Source organism: Danio rerio, chromosome 9, assembly GCF_049306965.1.
Source record: "Danio rerio strain Tuebingen ecotype United States chromosome 9, GRCz12tu, whole genome shotgun sequence".
NCBI classification, from domain to species: Eukaryota; Metazoa; Chordata; class Actinopteri; order Cypriniformes; family Danionidae; genus Danio; species Danio rerio.
In genome coordinates, this window is record NC_133184.1 from 28,092,073 (window position 1) to 28,118,286 (window position 26,214).

At 36.3% G+C, this 26,214-nt stretch overlaps 1 protein-coding gene across 7 annotated transcripts in view; it reads left to right on the forward strand.

Annotated features, from left to right (window-relative positions):
• The window catches only part of LOC141376138 (uncharacterized), a 1,104,960-nt gene that overhangs the window by 332,640 nt on the left and 746,106 nt on the right, over window positions 1-26,214 (forward strand). The gene's annotated exons all lie outside the window — the stretch shown is intronic.

The following is a 26,214-nucleotide window of genomic DNA, read 5'->3' on the forward strand; positions in this document are numbered from 1 at the left end:
ACGTCGTTGCGCAACGTTAACTACTGGACCGCATCTGGCACTGTTATGGTTGTGTGGCCGGAATAATAATTATATCATCATTACCATGCAGGCAGCATTGCTTATGGGGCTGCGAGGCAAAAAAATAAGAAGAGCGGAGCTGCGGCAAAATAATGAATAAAAAGAGTGAGGCTATGATCAAATAAATAAGTAAATGAAAAAAAAAGTGCGATAGCTGATAGTGCAAGCAGCTAGAAACACCGGCCCTCACAGCCAAAAAAAATGGAACGGCCCACCGGGTACTCTCCCGGTCCTCCCAATTGGCTAATCCGGGCCTGGTTAAATATATGCAACAAACAAAACATAATTTGATTTTAACATTTTTTTATTTATTAATAAACTGTTAGAAATTGTTTATTTTTTTAATGGATTAAAGTAAAAAAAATCCACTATTGCTCTTTCTTTTATGCTATTTCAGAGCCATGTGCACCCACTGACAGGTAAAATCTCTTAATAAAAGTCACCTTTAAGGCAAGTCATTTGACTCTGCGGCCATCTTTGAAACACCTCTGGGGAAGTATGCTTGGGCATTCTTTGTGTAATAAGAAACATCAAATTATTCAAAACTTTTTGCCAAGCTAATGATTACATTACCTGTTTGGAACCACCAATAAACCTAAATTACATGTCTCATTAGCTTCATTTTTATATACGTCCGAATCAGACAAAATCTGCATATTTTTTAAGGTTCCCTACTGAAAAAAAAAAAGTGCTTAAACCAGCCTATTGGCTGTTTTTAACTGGTTAACCAGGCTGGTTTTAGAGAACTTTTGGTCACTTCCAGGCTGGTTTCCAGCCATTTCCAGCCTGGTCTTAGCTGATCAGCTAAAACCAGCTTGACCAGGCTGGGAGCCCAGCCTAAACCAGCTATGTCCAGCTTAAACCGGGCTGGTCAAGCTGGTTTTAGCTGGTCATTTTCCAGCCTGACCAGCTAAGACTAGGCTGGAAATGGCTGGAAACCAGCCTGGAAGTTGCCAAAACCCCAATAAAACCAGCTTGGTCAACCAGCTAAAACCAGCCAACCAGTTTAGGCAGTTTAGGCCAGTTTAAGTAGTTTTTTCAGTAGGGTTGCCCAAGCAAAAAAAAAAAAAAAAAAAAACGAGATCACAACATCAACCTCATTTATGGTCGTTCTACAAATTGTCAATCTCTGAATAATGATTGTCTGGTCGCGCTGGTCTTCTGAAGTAATCCAAAACTTAGTCTTGATGGTGAATCCCCTTCAGAGATTTCATCGACTCTTTGTTCACAAGTTTGTGGGTGTTCTTGTAGTTGCTGTCATGTGATGTGCATTTGACAGGAAGAACTGTACCTCGTGTTTGTTTCAAACAGATTACAAACCAAAAATCTTTTGTTTTCAAGTGCACTTGATTCATTAAAAATAAAAATTTCAAGCGTTATTTTTATATATTTCTTATGTTTGTGAAACAAGTAGCGAATTTGTTGACCAACAACCTGTTGGAAAAGCACACATCTGCAGAATCCCTAGTAGAAGCGTCTGTCTATAGCAATCACTCCCATAGCAGTAGGCGAGGCTTCCTGCGCCATTTTGACTGTTACACTTTTCCCCATTCAAAACAATACAAGTGACATGTCTTGTGTTTTGTAGAGTCTGTCTTTATCTTGCTTTTAAGTTCAGGTTGCCTTATTGACATGATATTTTGTACAGTATTACCAAAGCATTTTAGATGCATAAAATAAGTAATATATTGACACCATTAAAATAACAAAATATACAGCAAAAGAGAAATAGACAGAAAAGAGAGATAAAAACAGACTTACAGACTCAAAACAGTATAATAATTACAAGATTAAAATGTGTAGATTATTTAAATAAGGCAAATGATTTGATTAGCCATTTTTTAACTCTGTGCAAATATTTTACAGCCAATTTAGATTTTGTCCTCCCTCGTAATTTTGTCCTCTCCGAGTATTTAGTCAAGTGTTTATGAATTGTTTAGATTAAAGAAATAATTATTTAATGTTTCTTACATGGCTGTGCACATAATATTGAGCAGCTTTAGAAAGCAAAAGCAAAAGCCAGTTGCCAAACAATTTAGTAGATTCAGAAAACCCTCGCCTTGCACAAAAATGTGATTCTCTGGGGGTCTGCAGAGCACGTGAGACTGCCTGTGAAAGTGTTGAAAGCTCTAACGCAGTACAAAATGAGTTTACAAGTTTTATTTATGGAGAAAACTACAAAGCACTGCAGTATTTGGGTGTTCTGTGTTTGTCTGAAATAACTAGTCAATCGAGATGTGTATATTCCATACAAAGTATGAAGCTGATTGATCAGTTCATGTCACCTGACTCACAGTGCACTCATGGCATTAATTTAACTGGGTGCGCCTGGAAGGTGCGAGCGCGTCACGCCGCTTAAGCGTGCAAGCCACGCACCTCCATTGGAAATAACAAACTTATGCAAACTCTAGAAAAGCAATGGGCGAATGGCCCCTGAAAGGTCGGCATTTGCAGTCTCCAGCACAGACATGATCTTTTTGCACAGACTTGATGGATTCACCTGATTTGTTGACAAATGTGTTTCGGATCCATTCCTTGGCAGTCAACAAGTTTTTCTTTGGGCCTTTCCCCTTAGCAAAGAAACTTTTCAAATAAGTTTCTTACTCATTTTGATGCTCATGGGTTAAATCTGGGTGCTCAAGTGAACGAGATGCAAGCAAGAATATGGTCATTTTTCAAAATAAAAGATTATTCTAACTCGGATAGATTTGTTCTTCGCCGCTGTCGCCACTGGCTTGCATGGATTCGGGACTTGTGGACCTGTGCATTGATGGATTTGCTCTTCAGTGTTTGGACTTTCAGCAGTGAAAATTAACCCACACTTAACTGAACTGAATTAAACTTAAACTCTGAAAACTGACGCAGTTTTGATTTACTATAATAAGATAATTTAAGATATACTATAATAACTATAATTTACTATATAATAAGATTAATTAAATTGAATTGAATATTAAATAAAATAGAAATAGTAAAATGATTTTAAGTGTGGCCCGGTACCAATTGATCCACGGTTCGGTACTGGTTCGTGGCCCGGTGGTTGAGGACCACTGTAATAATGTACTTTCAGTTTGATTTAAACACAGCATTTCTTCTAAAAGCCACTCTTTTTTCACTTCCCACCTATTGAGAGAGACCGAGACATGCAGACGCTCTTAAAGATTCATCTTCTCAGACTACTGCAGTTCTGCTGAGACTCCAATTACACTTGTCAGTGGTGTAAGTGTATATGTGTATGGATGGCTGCTTCTAACACATGCTGCCTTTATAACTTATACAGAAACACTTTGTGTGATTAAGGATCTCTGTTTTTCTCTTTCTCTCTCTCTCGCACTGTCTGTCTTTCTCACTGCGTGTGTCTGGAAGTGAGAAAGGCCACAGTGTCTCTCAGCGCCTCGGGCTACTTTGATGGACAGATGGACAGGCCGTGAGAGACAGACTTCTCTTTCAGCCAATGAGAAAACAGAACCCCTGCTGTCGGCATGGTGACAGTTGCCATGAGTGATTGCATCCGGGCCTACAGTTGATGGTTTGAGGGTTCGACCTGTGTCTCTTTAGAGGTGAAGGGTGCAGAGGGCAGTACTGGCTTCGATCTCCTTCACGTTTCCATCAGGGTCGCAGTTTGCCGTTGTGTTCATATGGCTCAAACAAGCCCGTCAGGCTTCTGACAACCACACGCTGAGGGTCCATAAGAATTTAACCCAAAACCCTGGGTTTATATTGAGAGAAGAACAATAAAGGATGATGGTTTGCTGGTCTTTACCACCTCATGGCTTACTGGCACAGGCTTGTTGCTAGATCATATAGGGTTGCAGCCGAAAGTTAACAAGAATTATAAAGAATATTTACCAAATGTCCCATTTTATCTATTTTTCTTAACATCTACTTCTACTCCAACCCTAAACCCAACCATCACATTATTGTAAAAACAGTAGTTGTACAGAGCATTGTTTATGTTATGAATTAAATTAACCAATAAATTGTATTTATTAACACCTAACCCCACCCTAAGCCTAAACCTAACCATCATAGTACTGTAAAAATATGAATTATTGTTGTACAGTTTTACAAAACTAATGCTATATTGATGTGCATATCCACAGATCGCACTGCCGGCCGGCCGTGTTGTAGCGCTGCCAAATAATTAAGTACAGTAAAATTCATTAAATGTGCGAATAGGCCATGCAGTTAAGCGTACTCACACTTAGTAATTGTATCCCCAAATATATCGTGTAATGGACTTTTATTTTATGTTCTTTATTTTAGAGTGATGAGGTGAGGTAAATGTATCTTTTGTATCTTTATCTTCCCGTTTTTCTACATACACACATATTTACATATCATACAAACCATGAGGGGGAGATAGAGGGCATATGGACACTGCTCAGCGGGACTTCTAAAGAAGTGAGAAGTGCATGGAGTTGCAGGCTGCGTCCGAAACCGCATACTTCCATACTATATAGTACTCCAAAATCAGTATGCGAGCCGAGTAGTATGTCCGAATTCATAGAATTCGAAAATCAGTATGCGAAAAGTACCCGGATGACTTACTACTTCCGGCGAGATTCCGGAGTGCGCATCCCATGCATGCTGCGCTATCCCATGATGCCCCGCGAGCGAATTCATGAATGGAAGTAAAGCGACGCAACTGACGCACGTAGGTCACGTGACCATGACAAAATGGCGGATGTAGTATGTCCGAATTCCATTCATACTTTTCACATTCATACTGTATAGAACGTACTTTTCTAACGGCCGAGTAGTACGTTTAAATTCAAATGCAGTACCTACTGAGTAGTAGGCGGTTTCGGACGCAGCCGCAGTCTGCCTGTTTTACCTTTTTTCATGTGCTGAAGACAATAGTTTCTTGAATTTCGTTCTCTTTGGACTCATCAGCCCTGCAGAACTGCTGTTAAGACTCTCCATGGAGAACTTTTGATGTGCATCATCTATATATGATTCCTGTAAACCGGACTCAAACTTTTCAGTGAGAGCGATCCATTTTGCACGCACACACATCCACGAACTTTGGAATTTGCACACACACATACATACATACATGCACACACACACACACACACACACACACACACACACACACACACACACACACACACAACCGCGCATGGGGATTCACCGTTTATGCATTGTGTGAATTTATTATTGTGTTTATGTTGATTGTAAGGACATTTTTTAGAGATCTGTGTCATTTCCTTTAGGAAAAGGTTTTAAGGAAGCATTGCATGATAAAATTTGAATATCTAGACTAGGCACAGGGTTTAATTTAGGCAACAGACTAAATTTTGTATGTTCATCAATAAATTTTAATTTCCTGGTTATTTACTCCTCCCTAAGGTTTCAAATATGTACTTGACCTCCTGTCTATAAACTAAATTTAAATTAAGGTTTTTTAGGAAAACATTCTAAAGCAGGGGTGTCCAAGGACCAGTTTCCTTCATATTTTAACCACCATTAAAAACACCAGAATCAGCTAATTAAACTCTTTCTAGTTATACTAGCTAATTATTCTAGAAACTTCCAGGCAGGTTTGTTGAAAAAAGTTGGAGCTAAACTGTGCTGGACAGCGGCCTTCCAGGACCAAGTTTGGACACCCCTGTTCTAGATGTTTTAAACATTTTTATGTAGATGTTTATAATCCATATTTTGGCAACTTCAAGTCATTCAAACTCCAGTCAAGAAATAGGGAATGTCTTTATCAAGCAAGCCAAGCAAATTAATATATTTGAGTTTTTTTACTTTTACATGAGAGTTTGATTCACTTTCTCTCGCTTAACCTATACATGTTGGAAAAGTCACTCATTACATGATGTTCATGAAGGAGTCCATCTGTGATTGATAACTGAACACTTTCCTATTTCACCCTCACAGTCCCCAGTTGATCCATTAATCACATACATCTGGACCCTTCAGCCTGTATCCTCAAGGAGACAACCATGTCAGTTAAAAAGACCTTTCCATTTTATTTTTAGAATCAAAATTGTTAACATTTGATGACAATGTAGGCACTGTGGCTCAATGGTTAGCACTGTCGCCTCACGGCAAGAAGGTCATTGGTTCGAGTCCCGGCTGGACCATTTGGCATTTCTGTGTGGAATTTGCATGTTCTCCCCTACTATCCAAACACATGCGCCATTGAATAAACTGAATTGTCCGTAGTGTATGTGTGTGAATAAGTGTGTATGGGTGTTTCCCAGTACTGGGTTGCAGCTGGAAGGGCATCTGCTGCATAAAACATATGCTGAAATAGTTAGCTGTTTATTCCGCTGTGGTGACCTTTGAAATTGAGACTAAGCCGAAGGAAAAGGAATGAATAAATGATCATTTAGGCTTGGGGTACTCTTCATTGAGCCAGAGATTTGTATTGCCATACAGTTGTTCTTTTTACAGTGTAAAAATGTTTTTTTTTTTATGTATTGGATATTTGGAAATATGTACATTATATCAAAGAATCCTGAAAACAATATAAAATATAAAATGAAATATGTAACATAATTATGACAGAATTTTAATTTGTAGATGAACTATTCTTTAAAGTCAGCATGAAATGAAGATTTACTATTCTTATTTTTATATATTTATAGTGGTGCTTGTTATAAATAATATGTCTGTGCACTTCATTATCTTGTAAAAATGAATTTGCCCTCATAATCTTAAATCAAAACCATAACCCTCCCTCCACCCTCAAAACAAGTTTTCTTCACTTCTGGTCACATGGACTGCCTTTAGGAACAGGCTATCATTGTGTGTCCTTTTTTCTTTCTCCATTTTGTTAGTAATGCGTAGTAATGTGCATCAGATCAGTTCCCATAGGACCAATTCATGCGTTTACTCTTTTTGGAAACCATTTCTGGTGGATGAATGTGCGGAAAAAGGACAATCTGAACTTCCGTTTCATGCCAACTTTAAAGTAAAAACTTTCAAAAAATATTTTAGTTTGGGGTCTGAAGACAAACAAATGTCTCAGGGCAGTGCTTAATTTGAGCCAGATCTTGCCGGATCCTGTTCCGGAAAATGTCAGATAATTTTATTTTGCATTCCGGTATTATTTGAATGGATCAGGCATTAACTTTTGCGTGGTAAACATCTATATATGTGTGTGTGTGTGTGTGTGTGTGTGTGTGTGTGTGTGTGTGTGTGTGTGTGTGTGTGTGTGTGTGTGTGTGTGCGTGTGTGTGTGTGTGTGTGTGTGTGTGTGTCTGTGTGTGTGTGTCTGTGTGTGTGTGTCTGTGTGTGTGTGTGTGTGTGTAAGAGAGAGAGAGAGAGAAGTCTGTGTGGATTGTGTGCACACACATAATGGTAGTCACCATGTGCAAGTTAAAGCAAAGTAACGTTAAACTATTGGGCCTCAACAATATTTTCAGCCAATTGGCTTTCTTGTTTACAATCATTCTTATTGGTTGGTGATATTTTCATGCACAGTGACCTGTAAAAATAAATAGTGGCATTGTGGTGTACATAAATAATATCTGTATTTATAAAATGGCAAAGAGGCAGTCACACATTTCAGTTTTTAAAACAAAGAGTAAATCTGATAATGAGCCTGATCAAAAGAGATCTCAATAAGTTGAAACTGCGCGAATGGATCAGAATAGAAAGAGACAAGCAAAGCGATCTCAAGTCACATAGAAAACCTAACAGAAGAGTTAACTGTGGGCTCTTCTTGAAGATTAGATTGAGTGTGTCATTTCATTATTTGTTTTTCACTTGGCACATAATAGTGAAGTGAACCGAATAGTGATTGTTAATACGACTTATGTTTGTAGCTACATGTTTTTATTATCCATGACTGACATATAACATTATATGGCACAAAATTATTAAAGACTCTTCAGAAATGTGATGCTCTTTTTAGCGCTATCACAATTTAATGACATGTTCCAGGAAAACTGAAAATGTGTGGTAGATGTCGTCACGGTAACTTTTATTTCCCGGTTTTGTTCTGGGAGTTATTCAATTATAAATGAAGCACTCAGGGGTTTGGAATAACATGAGGGTGAAATTTATGGGTGAACTACCCTTTAAGACACAATCATAAATGTATTTTAATCAAAAAATGTTCAAAAATGCATACTTGTTTTGACATTTTTTAGACTGACTTTACAGAGTGACTCTCATTCTCTTTTTGTTTTGTTCTAGAGCACATGCAGTGTGATGGAGCACAGTGAAACTAACTGGAGCGAATGACTCGATAATCTCCATAATCAGGCAGTAAAAATCTCCCTAAACTCAGTTAGGGCTCCTCTAATGTTGGGAAACGAGCGCGGTTGACATATGGTCTCTTCATAAAACGCAGCCGATCGATGCTGATTACAGTCCACGTTCGGGGTCTCGTCTCCACCGTCTATGAATCCTTTCTGTTCCTTTGCGTGTTTTATTAAATTATAGCGAAGGAGCTGGTTTCATCAATAGCGGTGGGACACAATGAGGCTGTTATCTCATGTGTTTCGCGTCTTGTGCGCTAACCTGTAATATCTGTGCGATGAACACGGCTATTAACTTCAGATGAAACCCCATGGGGCATTCCAGTGTGTGTGTGTGTGCTTGTGTGTGTTTGTGCTGATGATTGATGATGCTGTTTTGAAAAGTGAAAATGGACGTCGTTCCCCTCAGAAGCATACCAGAGGGGATAAAGAGCGCTATTGTGGGGCCTAATCCACTCGGCAGGGCTTTTCACTGTGTGTGTGTGTGTGTGTGTGTGTGTGTGTGTGTGGTGGTAGTTTGGAGTATCTGCCAGTCATTTTTCTGCCGTTATGTCAGTCAGGTCTGTACGAGCGGGCTGCTAAAAGCTTCTCTAGGCTCCCAGCGGTACAGAGTCCGTCTCCATCCAGCCGTCGAGGAGACTAACTCCAGCAGTGCTGATGACTGACGAAGAAGAAACTTCTTTCTGTCCCTCTTCCTCTTCTCTTTCGCTCTCTCTCCGGGTATTCGGTTCATCTATTCATCATGCATTTCTATATCCTGGGCTTTTCCATTCTCAGGACTTATCCATTTGTATCTCTGCGTTTGAATGGAAGGTAACGTGAGGAGGTGAAAGTGGCCTTCCGAACTGATGCATTGTGGGGGATCTATTGTGCTCCAAGCAGGAGGGAGTGAGAGAAAGGGAACGAGGGATTGAGAAAGAGAGAAACAGCGAGAGAGCTAAGGTGACTCGCTGGCCTGGCACACTCGATAAAACGGGTCAGCTCACCTTTCTGCTGCTCAATGAGACCTGTGTGCGCGTGCGTGTGTGTGTGTGTGTGGCAGATCATGAGAGCAGACTACAGACAGAATGGATAAAAGATAGAACTATAAAGAAAAAGAGAAGCTAGATAAGCAGACCCCCTAGTTTTTCGTGATTCTGCGATCGCTGAATCCAACGCAAAATCAACCAAAAAATTAGATCCTTCAAAATTCTTAATTTAAATGCAAAATAATCTCAGAAAATTAAATAATCTAATAAACATCTAATTCCAAACCATATAGTCAAATTTTATTTATTTCAGTTTGCAATTAATAGTTTTACAAGGCCCGTTCACGACGGAATGCTTTTTGCACATGTTTTCCGTCGACTTTTAATGCCTTGTGACTAAATGAAGGGCGGTAATGTGATTGTGCACACCAACACGCAAAATGTCAGACGTAAAATGTAAAAGCATCATTTTTAACGAAACACCTCAAGCTTATTTTTTTGTTTTGACCCGCTATGTCAAAACCTTTTCTACCAATCAGATTGACTGCTGAAGTTACAGTAAACACCATCCATGCTTGTTCGAATAGCCAGTAACTTTAACAACAAGCATGTCAACTTTCTTAAAGCTTAAAGTTGCGTAGTGCCGTCTAACATCACCTCTGCTCTCACAGTCATTACATTACATGGCAAGGTGGGTGTGATTCAGCTTGTGCAGTAAGCAGATGCTGATGAAGCGAGAGTGATTTACATGTAAAGTCATATCAAAGATGAGATATAAACATTCTGTTGTGTAAATTGGGCATTTTGTGCGTTTGACATGCTTCACACTGAAAAAGAAAGTTGGAGCAAACATCTAACAAACAGAGTAATGGAACAAGCAGATGAAGATTGGTTTACAGATGACATGCACTGGATTGATTTGAAGGACATTATTTGGGCTTTACATGCATTGCTGGTATTATGATGTGCGTCAAATCAATAAAAGTTTTTCTTTAACTCTTTTCCTGCATTTAACAAGAGAAAATGATTCCTTGCCAGTGACTATTTGTTTACGGTAATCCGTCTATTACGGTAGGGTGTACTGTAATACACAGTGTATTTTTTAATAAAAGTTTATTAAGGTGTATTACGGTAGGGGAAGCCCTAACACATGTCCTGAGTGAGCTATATGATGTCAGATGCTCTGAGGAGTGAAATCTGAGAGAAAGTAAGATTGTGGATACAAATAAGAGTTATACAACCTTCCTTTGGCTTAATCCCTACCGTTTCAGATCTTGACTTGACAAGAGACCAAAATAAAGAAGCTTTAATTTTATGATTTGTGTCATTGTTTCAGATTGCACACATAACATAGGCTACCTAATACGGTAAAAAAAAATATTAATTTTTTCATTTATATATATTTTTAATTGCAAAACTGTCCGCAAATTTCTGGGAATGACTGTCACAAAATCACAAAAAAAAAAAAAAAAAAAAAAAAAAAAATCACTTTCTCTGCTGGGAACAGTTCTGACAATGGTCAGACCTTTTGACATATTTTTATTAAAGAGGCTTATAATATTAACCTTAGTTATAAAAAGTAGTAAATATATGGGAACATAGTATAAATAACAATTCTCACAAATAAATAATGTCTTATTACATGCCTATTATTAAAGAGATAGTTTACCCAAAAATGAAAATGTAATCATGTATTTATTCACTCTTAACAGCCTCAAACCTTCACAAGTTTCTTTATTATGTTATACACTAAAGTAAATGTTTTGAAAAAAGCTGAAAACCTGTAACTATGAACTTCCATTGTAGGAAAAAACAAATACAGAATGTCAATCAGGTTTGGAACAAGGAAAGGATGAATGATGATGACAATTATTAGTTTTGGGTGAACTACCCCTTTAAGATATTGTCTGTTTATTAGTAATTAAAAGGTATAATCTTATTCTATATCCCTATCCACCCAATACCCAAACTTAACTACTACACTTATAATTATTAATAATCAGCAAACAAAAGATTATTGAGGCAAAAGTTATAGTTAATAGTTTATTAACTTAATATTTGTACTTTAAAATAATAATATCACTAAGAACAAACATTCATAGGAAATACTGTGAAAAAAATACAGTGGTGGTAACTAGAGTAGCCATGGCGAGTGAGTGCTGATATCAAGTACACCATTATTCTCTTTGAAATATGACTAGACCATGTGTCCTCTCATAGTTTGTCTCAAGTCTGTATTTTGCACTTTTGATACTAAGAAGCACCTAAAGACTGACACTCTTCTCATGCAGTCATTTATTTTTAACACATATGAGATTTTCTCACATATATGCATCTGCTTATATCTTCATCATGGGAAAATATTAGTTTTATATATTCTTTATATGTTAAACCTGATTAAACATGTCATGCAATGTGAGTTTAGGAATAATCATTAAACAGTACCTGAACATACTATATCCTGTAAATAAATATGTCAAAAATGCAGATTGAAAAATAAAGGTTCCAAGGTAAAGCTTTTGCTAATACAGACTTATTTTCTAAGTAAAATAATCCTAAGTGTTTAGTTTATTTCAGTGAAACTATTTAGAAATTTATGATAGTAATAAATATAGTGTGTAGCATAAATTTACAACCCTCACAGATCTTTCTCTTAAACAAATACTTTAAGATGCAATACAATGTGCATATACATTATATTAGTCAGTACCCAACCATAACTGGAAGTAATTTAACTTAAGGTCATGGTGCAAAAATAGTAAAAATTAATCAACCAAATTAATATTTTGAGGAAAAATAATAAATATTTAAAAAAGTAATAAAAAATAAAAGTAAAATAAAAAAAGAACTATACAACCATAAAAAAGTGTGATAATGCGTTTATACAATAGTTAGACAGCATAATCGTGTATATAAAAAAAATCAAACATGAGAGTCTAACAATACTTTTGTTTGAAGAACTAATTTCTTCCACCATTCATTCACATCAGCAGCTGATGTCAGAACAGCGAAAGCAGTTGCTACTTTATAAACATCACTTTATAGCTAGTATTTGAATGATTCTCTATAGCGTAATGTCTAAAGTGACTATAAAACAGGTGATTTTGCTGACATTTTAAGATTATAAGGCTGAATGGCATGAAATGCCATCAGTCTATAGGCATTTCCCAGTATTTCTCTATTGCAACAGGGAGATCACAATAATTAATCCCAGTAAAAAGTCCAAAGCAAAGCAAACACTAACAGATTACTGTTGTGTTTGCGATATGGAATAATGCCAAACACATGCGGGCATTTCTTCTTTGCTTCTTTTTACTGAACTTGTAAACTAGTTTTGCAGTAACAAAAACAGGAGACTCATTAGAAACAAAGAGATAACCAACCCCAAAAGTAACTCAAGGTTATACAAAGAGTGGCAAACACAAAAAAACATACATTCCTGATATGCTAGTGCCATCTCACACTCAAAACTACAATTACTATAGTGTAAATATAGCACTGCAACATACCAAACAGAGAGATCGACCTAGAATGTTACATTAGTTTAATAGTGATTTGAGCTGTAGTTTGTAGTTTTATGAGTTTTTGTCCTCTAAGTTCTTACGTTCTCTGTTGCATTCTTATGCATGGACAACATCAACCGTCTTTGCTCTGCTCAGAATGCCAGGGTGATGAATGGCGATGTGCTGAATCTCTCAAATGATAAATATCTAAAATTTTAAATTAAAACTTTTTTATTTTTTAATAAATTTGTAACAAATAAATTTTTCCCACGTTATTGTGGGGTATTGTGTGTAGTATTGTGAGGAAATAAATGCATTTAATCTATTTTGGAATAAAGCTATGAATACTTTCTGCATGCACTGTGTACACACACACACACACACACACACACACACACACACACACACACACACACACACACACACACACACACATATTATATTATATTTGCAATACCTCATTTGATTTTAAATGCATTATCTTTTTGTTCCTATAGATGTTACTGTAGGTGACCAAACTCTTATTATTAGTTTACATGGACCAACAACATTTATAGTCTATATTTACTGAGAAATGGATAAAAATCATTAATTTTTAAAAGGTTGTTTACTCGCTGTGCACTGTACGAGTATTATTTATTACACTCGATTGGAAAATGCTGCAGTGAAAACATTTTTCCATTATATTTTTTAAGCTGAAGATTCTCTGAATCATCTCCTTTTTTTTCAAATGCCACAGGCAGTCTCAAATAATACATAACTGCACAAACACAAACAAACACAGGCAAAAAGTTTTCCCTCAGTTGTCCGACCTGCTGTCTCCGCTGTCAGTTTTCAAAGTCAATCGCTCTATTTCAGCATTCCAAATGTGCCTTTCATAAATATTTTATGCGGAAGTCAATTAAGAGTGAATTATTAATTTTCTAAGTGTCAATATTTAGTAAACAATGATACTGTTGCTGCCGTGAGGAGCTCCCAAAGCAACTCTCTGTCTCTAAATGGCTGTTAGTGCTCAGAAATGAGACGGAGAGCACAGACACACACACGTGCACAGACACACACACACACACACACACACGGCGGCGTCTCTTGAGGGGATTAAGCAGGTGGTGTTCGCTCACAGCAGGAGCGCGGCGAGATCTTTCTGAAGGCGAGTGATGTAGACAAGGGTAAGCGGAGTCTAGACTGACTCCAGGAGAATTATAAACATGGAAGAGGGAGTTTTCAGCTTTTTATCAAACTCTTGTATTGACTCTTGTGTTCTAGGACATGCCTTCTTGGTCTGAACGGCAACAGAATTGTGTTATTTAAAAGTGTAGTGTGTAGTGGATATACTGTATGTGAATAAATGTTTAATTAGATGAGATATTGATTCTGACACACACATACACTATTTATTTTTCTGTCTGCAGGGAGCATGCAGGAATCCTACAGGAAACATAAAGCATTAAGGTTCAGTTCCTACGACTAGATATGTATGTATGTACTGTAGGTACACTACCGGTCAAATGTTTGTCTTTTAGGATTTTTACTGTAAATGTTTTAAAATAAGCTTACCCTGATCGCCAAGGCTGCATTTATTTAATCAAAAATACAGTACAAATAGCAGTTTATAGTTTAATTTATTACTTGTTTCAGTGGTTTTAAAAATAAATTTTCAGCTTCATTACTCCAGTCTTCGAAATCATATGATCCTTCATCAATCAATGTTATTATTATTATTATTGTTATTATTATTCATGTAATAGTAATAAAAGCAATAATGACTGAAGTAATAATTTTATTTGAAACTACATACATAAAGAAAGCAGTTATAAATTTAAAAAAAAAATCCTGCTTGATAAACAGAATAATTTTCTTTAAAAAAAAAAAAAAAAAAAAAAAAAACTGACCCCAAACCATTGACTTGTTATTTAGGTGTGTGTGTAGTGGATAGTAGATCATGAGGTCTACGTCTTTTTACAAAATGTTTTTTGGTAAGCATTATTATTATTTTTTTTTTTTGGTGTTTTAAATTTTTTTTTTTTTTGATTGATTGATTAACTTGATATTTAACTAAAAAGTAAATAAATAAAAGCTAAAAATGAACTAGCAACTAAATGCAATAAATAAAACCTAAATACTACTATAAATAAATAAAAGATAGAGCAAAAGCACAAAAAAAAAAAAAATAGTTCTGAAACTATAAAAATAAAGCATATTCATACTAATATTAAACAAATATTATTTATATTTAAAGTTTAAATAATTTTTAATCCATGTGCTAGTTACAAACCATGTAATGTTAATAAAATAAAGTAATAATATAAAGTAATTATATATATATATATATATATATATATATATATATGTGTGTGTGTGTGTGTGTGTGTGTGTGTGTGTGTGTGTGTGTGTGTGTGTGTGTGTGTGTGTGTGTGTGTGTGTATATGTATGATGTTTAACAGAAAAAGGACATATACTATTTACTATTTATCATATACTGTCTGATACTATTTTTCCTACTGGAGAAAGTCTTATTTGTTTTATTTAGGCTACAAAAAAGCTGTTTTTTATTTTTTTTAAAAACCATTTTAAGGTCAAAATTATTAGCCGCTTTAAGCTATATTTTTTGGATAGTCTACAAAACAAACCATTGTTATACAATAACTTGCCTAATTACCCTAACCTGCCTAGTTAATCTAATTAATCTAGTTAAGCCTTACATGTCACTTTAAGCTGTGTAGAAGTGTCTTGAAAAATATCTAGTTAAATATAATTTACTGTCATCATGGCAAAGATAAAATAAATCAGTTATTGGGAATGAGTTATAAAAACTACTATGTTCAGACATATGCTGAAAAAAATCTGCTCTCAGTCAAACAGAAATTGGGAAAAAATAACAGGGGGAATAATAATTCTGACTTCAACTTTGTGTGTGTGTGTGTGTGTGTGTGTGTGTGTGTGTGTGTGTGTGTGTTATTATTATTATTATTATTATTTTTTAAATAATGGCACATGGATATTCTGTCAAATAAAATGACCTCAGTGACAACAAAGTTCATTTAAGGAAATTTTAGTCAGCTCACTTTGGGTCCCTCTTGGGCAGTATGGTACAGCACCAATCTTATATATATATATATATATATATATATATATATATATATATATATATATATATATATATATATATATATATATATATATATAYATATATATATATATATATATATATATATATATATATATATATATATATATATATATATATATATATATATATATATATATTTTTTTTTTTTTTTTTTTTTTTTTTTTAACATTCTCCAACCAGAACAGTGTGAACTTATGCCTTCTAGTCAAGAAGTGCTTTTGTTCAAGCAAGAAAAAAAAATGTTTTTTGTAGCTTATCTGAATGCATATTGTAGAATTTACAACTAAAAGGTGTCTATACACCAGATTATTAGCTTCTGTAATGTGGGGCTTTCATTCATTCATCTGCCACATTGAGCATCAGTGTACACGATCTCTCGTTCAATTCTCTGAGTAAACTCAGTTGAGTAAACTCTGACAAACTCAGTCCTAAAAAAAAAGACTATTCCTCATCTTTAGACTCTCTCTCTTTGTCTCTCTCTTGTTTTCGAGGTGCATGAAAGACCATAATCATAGATGTCACACCCACACGCACACAAGGAAAGAGAAAAAAAAAGATTATGCGTCTCTTTTGGGAATATTATAATGCTAGTAATAACACAGACAGTGATGATGATAATTTCACAATGTCACTCACTCTTTTGACAAGACTGGAAGCATATTTGGAGCTTGTGTTCTACGAAAGTTTTGGAAAAGTCAAGTGCAATTTGTGAGGCAAGTGTAAGCTTTCAAGTTATAAAGCGCTAGACAGCCAGAGGCACAAGAGAGAGGGAGAAGCCAAGAGAGAAAGGTTTGTGAATCTCTCCTCTATGGATCTCGCTGTGAGGTCCCTCTGAGAAGTCTTGATGATACTTAATGGTGATTGGAGCCAGAGATAAAAACGCGCACACACATACACACAGAGGGCTCCTGATGTCTGGAGCCAAGAGCTTCACAGTTCACCAGCGCTATAATCTAACCCATTTCAATGTGTGTTTTTAGCAGCTCTGACATATTGAGAGCACTGAGTTAGACATGCCGTCTGAACCGCCAATCACCCTGCTTGGATCCAATCAACATCATCTTGTCTTTTTTTTCTTTTTTGGCCAGAGGCTTAGTTTCTATCCGCAAAATTTCACCTGTTTCGCACAATTACATTGCAGGTATGGGAATGTTAAACACGCATCAGGCAATCAGGGCTGCAGAAACCAGCCTATACATTTACAGTGATGCGATCAAAATGTCTAGTCTTTCCATTTAGTGGAAATAGGGCATTATCAGTGCTGGAGAAATGGATAGTGGCAATGGCTGAGAAGTAAAGGGGGAAAAAAAAATTGGAAATAAAGACTGTTTATATCAGCCGACTGCAATCGAGTCGGCTCTTTCAGGAAGTTTTCCAGGTGGTTTGAAAGACTAGAAGAACTAAGCAAAGCTCTTACCTGGAGCGATAGCATTGGAAAGAGGCACTTTCACTCAGCGGTTTCAGCTTGCGGTGTGTGGAGATTTGACTGAAAGATATGCAGAGAACAAATCTGCCTTTTAGTGGATTGGTGGGGAAGGGAAGTTTTTTTTTTTCGGATAAAGAAAAGGTGATATGCGACAGTGAGTTTTTGGCTCTGCGTTCTTGATGGTTGTAGAGAATGTTTGATTTACAAGTCTGATATATAAATATGCACTTGGCCAAATGCACTGCTGGAAGATGTAAGTACATGTTCTCGCGTGTTTCTCTTTCTTTTCTGCACATAATTTGTGTTCTGTGTCATTGTTGTGGCAGGCGTAACTGCAGTAATCACAAATGTGTCAGTCACAAAACATATTAGTGAACAGGGCTGTATGATGGTATATGCCACAGTTGGAAACAGTTGGGAAACCTCTACTGTCTACTATTTGTTTTTTTTTAATTGAAAACTTGCTGGCAATCCCTATACATTTTTTTTTTTTTGAGAAAGAGCTATTCTAAAGCCTGAGATGAACAGCACTTCCCATAATTCTTAACAAGAAGATTCATTCGCACAAAATTGTTTGTAGTGTAATGATAGTTTATACAAAATATGTATATTTAAAACAAGCATAATATATATATATATATATATATATATATATATATATATATATATATATATATATATATATATATATATATATATATATATATACATACATACATACATATACATATTTTTTATACATTCTGTTCCACTATCTTCCATTTTTCTGCAACATTGTAAATAATTAAATATTAAAGAATAAATTAAAGAATAAATAAAGATCAGAATAAGTATGTTATTTAATTTTTACAATGTGATGGGAGCTTATTTTAGTCATATTTGGACATTTTTGCAAAAATAAAATAATGTAAAAGTCAGTCACTATTCTTCGGTTTAGTCTCTGATTTTTTTTCAGGGGTGTCCACAGCTGAATGAACTGCCTATTTGAAAAGTAGACATTTTGATTTTTGGTTTGGTTTGAATATAAAATGACTTTAATATGATGGGGACAAATAGCTTTATTTAGTAAGAAGCCATTAAATGAAACAAAATTACAGTCAAGACATATGCAGTGCAGGGTTTTCCTCTTTCAACTTAAGAGTTGGTATCTCAATCATGACATTTTTGTTACATGAAACATAAACATTTGTATTATCTGTGTAATCATATCAAGTAAGATCTCTTCTTTACAGTGGCAAACATTAAGTGTAATTAAATACATGACCAATGCATGAGCATCACTGGGGGTCTATTGGGAGCCATGACTAGTTGCCTGATTTTTGTTAAAAGGCAGAGGTGGGAGGTAGTAAAAAATAGTAAAAAAAAAAAAAGAAGGTGGCTGCCTTGTAATTCTCTTTGCAGGAAAAAAAACCTACAATGTTACACAATTTGTAAATAATAATAATAAGAAAAATGATTTAACATATTTTTCTTTCTTTAAAAGCAGTTCAACATATTTGGTAATCTAAATATACCGTAAATAATGAATAAGGTATGAGTATTTTGTTCTAAATTAACATGAAATGGTTTTATACTTTTAGACAATTACTACAGATGAATAGTTTTAAATTCCATTTGTAATAAAGATAACGGGCACCTGGCCGCTGGGAAGGAGGAGGTGGACAACCAGTACACTTTTAAATAATTTAATAACAAATTAAACAAAACAACCGAAATACAGCTCCTCTCTGAGATTTTGGTCAGGGGGTTCACGCTTCAGGACAAGTGAAACCTGAGAATAAATAGGGCCAAGAGAAAGGAACTGGATAGCTGAGGAGAGACTGAAGAGAGAAGGAAGAGAGGGAAAAATATTGGGGTTCGGGTCTTTAATCCCGTTGCCACTAGATAATCAACTAACTGAGAGATTTGACGATGATGTGCCAGGAGCCTTATGGAAGAATCTATCCACCTGTCCGTCTTCTGTTGACCGGTGGTGGCTCTTTCAGCTGGCAGATTTTTTTTTTTTCCTCCAGCTCCACTCACGCTTGGCAGTTGCAGGCTCTGGCTCTTGGCAGACGTGGGTGACTCCCCAGGCTTTCTCTTGGGATGGCTCTCACGGGTCTTTCCCTGCTGATGGTGAGTTCCACGTCCCCTGCTCCTCCCCAAGCTGAGACACGGCAGCAGGCAAATCTCTTCATCGCCACCTCTAGTCACCCTGACATCTTGGGGCAGATGAACGGCTTTCTCCTTCACTCGATTAACTCCCGAACACTTGCTCTCTCCCTCTCAGCAGTTAGAGCATCTGGACAATATGTCCCTCCTTCTCCCAGGTTTCGGCACCACTGTGATAAAGTTAACAGCCACCTGGCTGCTAGGAAGGAAGCAGAGAATTGACGCACTTTAAAATAATTTAATATCAAATCAAACAAAACATATAGACAGTCACATAATATGTCCAGGCCCGGTCCTCTTTCGGTTAGCACTGGCGTCGCTCCTCCTTTTAGCTTCCAGGGCTCCTCCGTGAGGCTCTGTGAGACTTTTGAATCACTTTTTACAAATATGTAATAATGTATGATGTAACGTTCATAATGCTTCCTGACTTTTTTTTTAAACCACTAGAGAGAAAATATATTAGTTAGTTTAGAGCAAATGTAACAGTATTTTAGTGCAGGGATATAAAACTACTCAAACTATGATTTGAAATTTTGGTCACACCGCATACTACTCATGAGTCTCATCGCCTCATTAATATAAACCAATTACGATAAAAATGTGCAGCTCCTTGAGGCTGAATGGATCCCACATTTTGGCTCTGAAAGCGAGTAATCCTGCCTTAGCTATTATTTTTATTTCTCACTGCTTTACTTAATGGTATTTGCACAGACCCTGGTGTTTCGACAATCATCTCCCTTTCTCTCATACTTTGCCCACCACCCCTCCCTCCTAAGGCCAATTAGTCAACTTAAAATGGCTCAATTTCTCATTTTAGTGTGCAGTGATCAGGATAATAAGAATTAATAAGCCATTCACATTGCGCTCAATAGAGAACGTACGCCTCTCATCCTGCGAGCGCCGGCTGCCGAGATCCGCACCAGAGATCAACACAATGCTCGTCTCGTTAAAGGGGTCAAGAGTGAACACACATACACACACACACACACACACACACACTAATTTGTCCACAATTTACATAGTCATTATGCAGCTGATATCTCCCAGTTGATTATGTGGCTTATCATATTCTGTTTATTTACATTTTAGGTTTTCACAGCTTCAGGGAATTAGATGACTTGACAATTGCTTTAAAAGGCTTTGTCTTTCGCTTTTGGCAGACCTTCAAATTTGGTCTGTGGTTTTATTAATGACTGGAAAAGGGTCATATTGGAATGATTTGGGACTTTGTTTGGCAGTGCACTCTTAAAAATGAAGGCATTGATGGTTCCAAGAAAAAACTATAACATCCGTAGAGTCTCATGGTTCTTTATGGTAAAAAATAGATAAATAGGGGCTCCTATTTTACCCCTTTTGCAAGATGAAAAATGTCTTTGGTGTCTCCAGAATATGTCTGTAAAGTTTCAGCTCAAAATACCCATCAGATAATTTATTGTACATTGTTGAAAATATGAATTTTGGGGTCAAATTAAAGTGTAGCTGTTTTTGCATCAGTGACTTTTAATGCAAATGAGCTGGTTCTCCCCACATAGTTTACCACCAGACACCATGCGTGTCTGCTTCTCCTAGGTTATGTCAGATAAACAGCAGTCAGTGACAGAGATTGATGTCACTTAAGCAAAAATCCAGCTTGTTAGTGAAACATTAGTTGATGTACTTTATTTGCTGTCTGTTCAAGACTCTCTGCAATGATGAGTCACACAAAAATGCCTTTACAAAGTTTGCAGTACACACACGCAAATGTGGTAACTTTCCACTGTTTTTGGACGTCTAACGCTCAGTCGTCTGCGTTTTGAATGCATATGTGACAGGATACAAGTCAATAAGCATGTATACTGCTATATGGATATCCATTGTGCTACATTACAAAAAAAAAACCTGATTTAATGTTCCCAAACCAGGACTTCTATTGTATGATTGAAGCATCTATGTGGCTGTGGTGATTACAGGGCTTATGAATTACATTTTGATTGTACAGTATTTTCTTTATAACAAACATGCACTGTTTTAAAAATGTTTTAAACTTGTAAAACGTATTTTTAAGGTGCAGCTAATCACAGAGAGTTGGAACAGATCTTTTAATCCCAGTTTCTTTGCAAATCCTGTTTAGTGGACATGCTTAAATGTGTTACTACGGAGCCATGTTAATCCATGCCTGTCAATCAATTCCATGGGCAGGGAAAGCGGCTGTTCTACATCACATTGTGGTGGGCCTTAAAATCATTAGGGTTTGGGTCCTATTTTAACATCAGGAAGTAAAAAGAGACTTGTTTTGTGTTCTATCACTCCAATATGACTGTGTACACACTATAATTACACACAGTTTTGTCTAGTTTCCAAAAGTGTATTTTGTATCATACTGTAGGTGCCCTTTAAAATGTTCTTCACACTATAAAAAAATGATTCTTTGAAAGATTCCTTAAGGAATCAAAAAAAGTTTTTTTCTATGGCATCACTGTGAAAATGCATTTGTGTTCCTCTGATCACCCTTTAGCCATCATACTGTTGCTGTTAGTTTGCTTCAATGAAACAGTGTACAAGTTGTGTTTACTCACAAAATGACCACCTAGCACAGCTTTCAGAGAGCATCTTTATTTTTTAGCTTAACTGTCAAGCCTGGGATGCAAAGGATTGTGGGATATCAAAGACAGCGAAGGATACATCTGTGCTTTCTTCAAAAATCGATCAGATGGAGGAATCTCAGGAGAGAGGAAGTGAAGCTAGATTAGGATTCGGACGTGCCTTGATGCCTTAATACCTTTGAATGCATCCTTCAAAGAGACAGCATTTTTTCAGACACAGCTTTATCTTTTAAATTTGAAGAATATGGCACAAAGAAGGTCAAAAAGTGTGAAGTCATTTTGAAACACATATTAGTGATCAAGACAAATTTAAAGTCAAGCTAATAACCAAACTAGCAGTATGACAAAACAATTGCCATAGTTTAAAACCAATTTTAAAACCTTCCAAAATGCACATTAGTCATTCTTGTTACAATTCTCCAAATGTTAATGTAACTTGTGACAGTGATGCATTATGAAGATGGATTGAATAGTTTGCTCATAAACTATGACTTTTGCCTGAAATTGATAATATGTTCTGATGTAGATGTTTAAATAGAGTGTAAATTATCAGAGCCAATGGTGTAGTGGTTAGTGTGTTGACACATGGCTCTGTGTTGTTCATTGTGACACGAGTTTAATTTCCACCTTAAAGTCCTATTCTAATCCATCATCTCTCCCTACTCCTCACCCATTCCTCTCTCTACTGCCCTATAAAATAAATGCTAAAACCCCGAAACTAATAGTTTATATAAACAACAAAGTGCAAATTCACAATTGTTGATCCAGGACCCTCGTCATTTAAATACAGTGTAAATTCACTATTGTTGATCCTGGACCATCATCAGCATTTAAATACAGTGTAAATTCACTTATGTTGATCCTGGACCATCGTCATTTAAATACAGTGTTAATCCACTGTTGTTGATCCTGGACCATCATCATTATTTGAATACAATGTAAATTCACTATTGTTGATCCTGGACCATCATCATCATTTAAATATAATGTAAATTCACTGTTGCTGATCCTGGACCATCATCATCTTTTAAGTACAGTGTATTTCACTATAGTTGATCCTGGACCATCATCATTTAAATACAGTGTAAATTCACTAATGTTGATCCTGGACCATCATCATTTGATTTGAGTATGTGATAGGATTAAGGGATGTAAAATATGGTCATGCAGAATTTCCATGTTCTCTTTGTGTCTACATGGGCTTCCTCTGGCTGTTCTGGTCTCCCCCACAGTTCACAGACATGTGATATTGGTGAATTGGAGAAATTAAAGTGACTATAGTGTGTGAATTGGAGTGTATTTGAGAGGGGTCTCCTGGCGCAGTGCAATCTGAGTTGCGTCTAATACTTTTTATTGCACCTCAACCCTTAACTTACCCCTCGCAGTGACGCCACTAGCTTCATTGAGTGCATTGTGTCTGATATTGCATCACTGAGATATGCAGTCTCAGCTTGCATCATAAAGGCTGCAACCACTATTGGAGTGGTTGGGTGTTTCCCCGCACTAAGGGTTGTACTCTCGGTGCTGGGTTGTGGCTGGAAGGGCATCCATAATGTAAAGAATTTCCAGAGGCACGATGGTGACCCATACTTGGAATGTGTGCTCTGCATTTAACCCATCCAAGTGCACACACATGGCAGTGAACACACACTGTGAACACAACACCCAGAGTAGTGGCTAGTCATTGTTGGATCAATGCTTTGCTCAAGGGACTCACCTCACCTTAGCCCTGCCTGTGCCAGTATTTGAACCGGAGACCTTTCGATCACAAGTCCAATTATCTAACCATTAGGTCACAACTGCTGAAAATTGGTGGTTCATTGTGTTTGTGCGCCTTCAGGAACAGAGTTGGGAAACACTAAGCTAATAAACAAAGTATTTTGTTAAAATTAATTTGAACAAATTTCTATATTGCACCATATATTTTCAAAAGCTTCAAAACAATATAGAGCCTAAATCAGGTGTAGCCTATACAGTATATTGTCGTTCTTTGACAACATTAAAACTTATCGTAATTATACACTTGAAAACTGCGGAATCTAGCCTACTTTGAAAACTCCAGGGTTGTTTTTGCAGATTGATAGCAGACTTTTGAAAACAATTTGTCTGCGCTTATTGCTGTTCTTATCTAAATCGATTGGAATCTTTTATTTATTTTTAAATTATTCTGTTTGGTCAAATCCTAAAAAAAACAAAGCCCTTTTCCATTATGAAAACATTTATTCGCTCAGAATGAGAGATATTTAAATAGCTTTTATTAAACACGTCCTGTGTTGTTTTAACGAATGCCATTACAATCTGTGTGTAATTTATTTATTTGTTTGCATATTTTGAGATTTTTTTTCATAATCTGAATAAAAATAAAGTTTCTTTTTACCCCAACGAAATTTAATAGGACACTATATAAGAACTTAATTCTTATATTTGCTTAATATTTGCAGCCTAGGGCTTTGCTTCTCACAATTTATTGTAGACATCTTTTCTAAAGCATACAGTATAGTGTAAAGGCATGTTTATTACTAAGAAAAACAAAACAACCAAAAAATATACATATTTTAATTGAACACATTATCACAAAGCTGAAAACTGCATGTTGATGTTTTAGCTAATGAAGTCTATGTCTAAGTCTATAAAACGCCATCCATCGATCAAAAGCTATAGGCGCATTTACTACTGTCACAGCGACGATAAGCACAGTGACAGAGAGAACATATTGAAGTGTTAACTTCTGTTTAACTGTACAATTGTACATGTAAAAATTTGATGAAAAGTGAAGTTAGAAGGATTTCTTTACTCAAACCATTAGGTTTCAAAAAAATCCCATGAAGTAAATATTGAGTGCATAGCCCTGAAGTAAGGACGGCGAGCCCTGGCAGTGAACTTTTCATCATGTCTGATGGCCGTGCTTCACTACATCACAGCTGACGTGCATCTTTTTCCTCGGGCTTTTGATGAAATATCCTCTTCATTCCTCTTAACTTTTTTTTTTTTTTTTACTGGAGTGTGAAAGTTGTGAGCTCATCTCTAGTCTGATAAAAATAACATCCACAGAAGCCTGAAGAATCTCGACCATCTGTTGCTGTGATCTCAGTCTTTTTTTCTCACACTCCTTCCACTCCTTTTTTGTGTCTTGCTTCTTTTCTGACTGACATAAATTCATAATAGAATACAGTTTCGGCTGATAGATTGGAGCTAATTAGGCTTCATGTTTAATTGTTAGCTATACAATGAACAGTTTTGATTTTAGACAATAATTGCTTGATAGACCGTTCTAGTCAAGCTGGAAATTAAGCAATATCACATAAGCAAGAGCGCTGTACTGAAAATGGTGACAGTTTTGACATGATCTACTGTTAATTTTTTGACCTTGACCGTGTGTGTTTGTGTGTGTGTGTGTGTGTGTGTGTGTGTGTGTGTGTGTGTGTTTGTGTGTGTGTGATATGTGTATAATGACATGGGTGAAATGGGACAAAGACTGTTTACATGGACATCAGTAATGGAATTATTTGCCTTAATCTGATTAAGGTGTTTACATGAGTTGCTTTTTGAATAAACATTTTCATTTTACTGTTTTACATGTTATAGCTAATAGATTGATTAACGTCACCATATCCTTATTTCCTCCGGAGTTTCATACAATTTTAGGTGTTTCATTTTCATACAAGTGTACACAACTCTAAGTGAAGTGAAATATCCAGCTAAGGCTTAAATCTGAAAGTGCACCATGTTTAAAACTTTTGATTCATCTATAAAAGAGTCAACTCATAGTGGTTCAAAAAAATCACTGCGGTAATGAGTCTTTAGCCGTGTCGTCGTCATGTTGATACGGAACTCAAGCCCCTTGTGTGCGCAGACCCGGAAAAATTTAACCCTCCTGCCCCACCCACAAACACTGTAGAAAAAAAAAAGAGGAAGACAAATGCTGTAGCAGATCCCGGTTGAATCATGTTGTGAAGACGCTGAAGCGTGAGGGAAAGTGTTATTTTCCCTATCCAAAGATGAGGCTGTGAAGAGTCACTGGTGGAAGTTTACTTTTGTAGAAAATACCTCAGCATTATAGCCCTAGCCTTGTGCTGTGTTTCCATAATTTTTCTGTCGCATGCTTCAGTAATCTACATGCTTACAACAGGGGATTCGTCGGCCATTTGTTAAATGAAGGATCAGAAAAGACT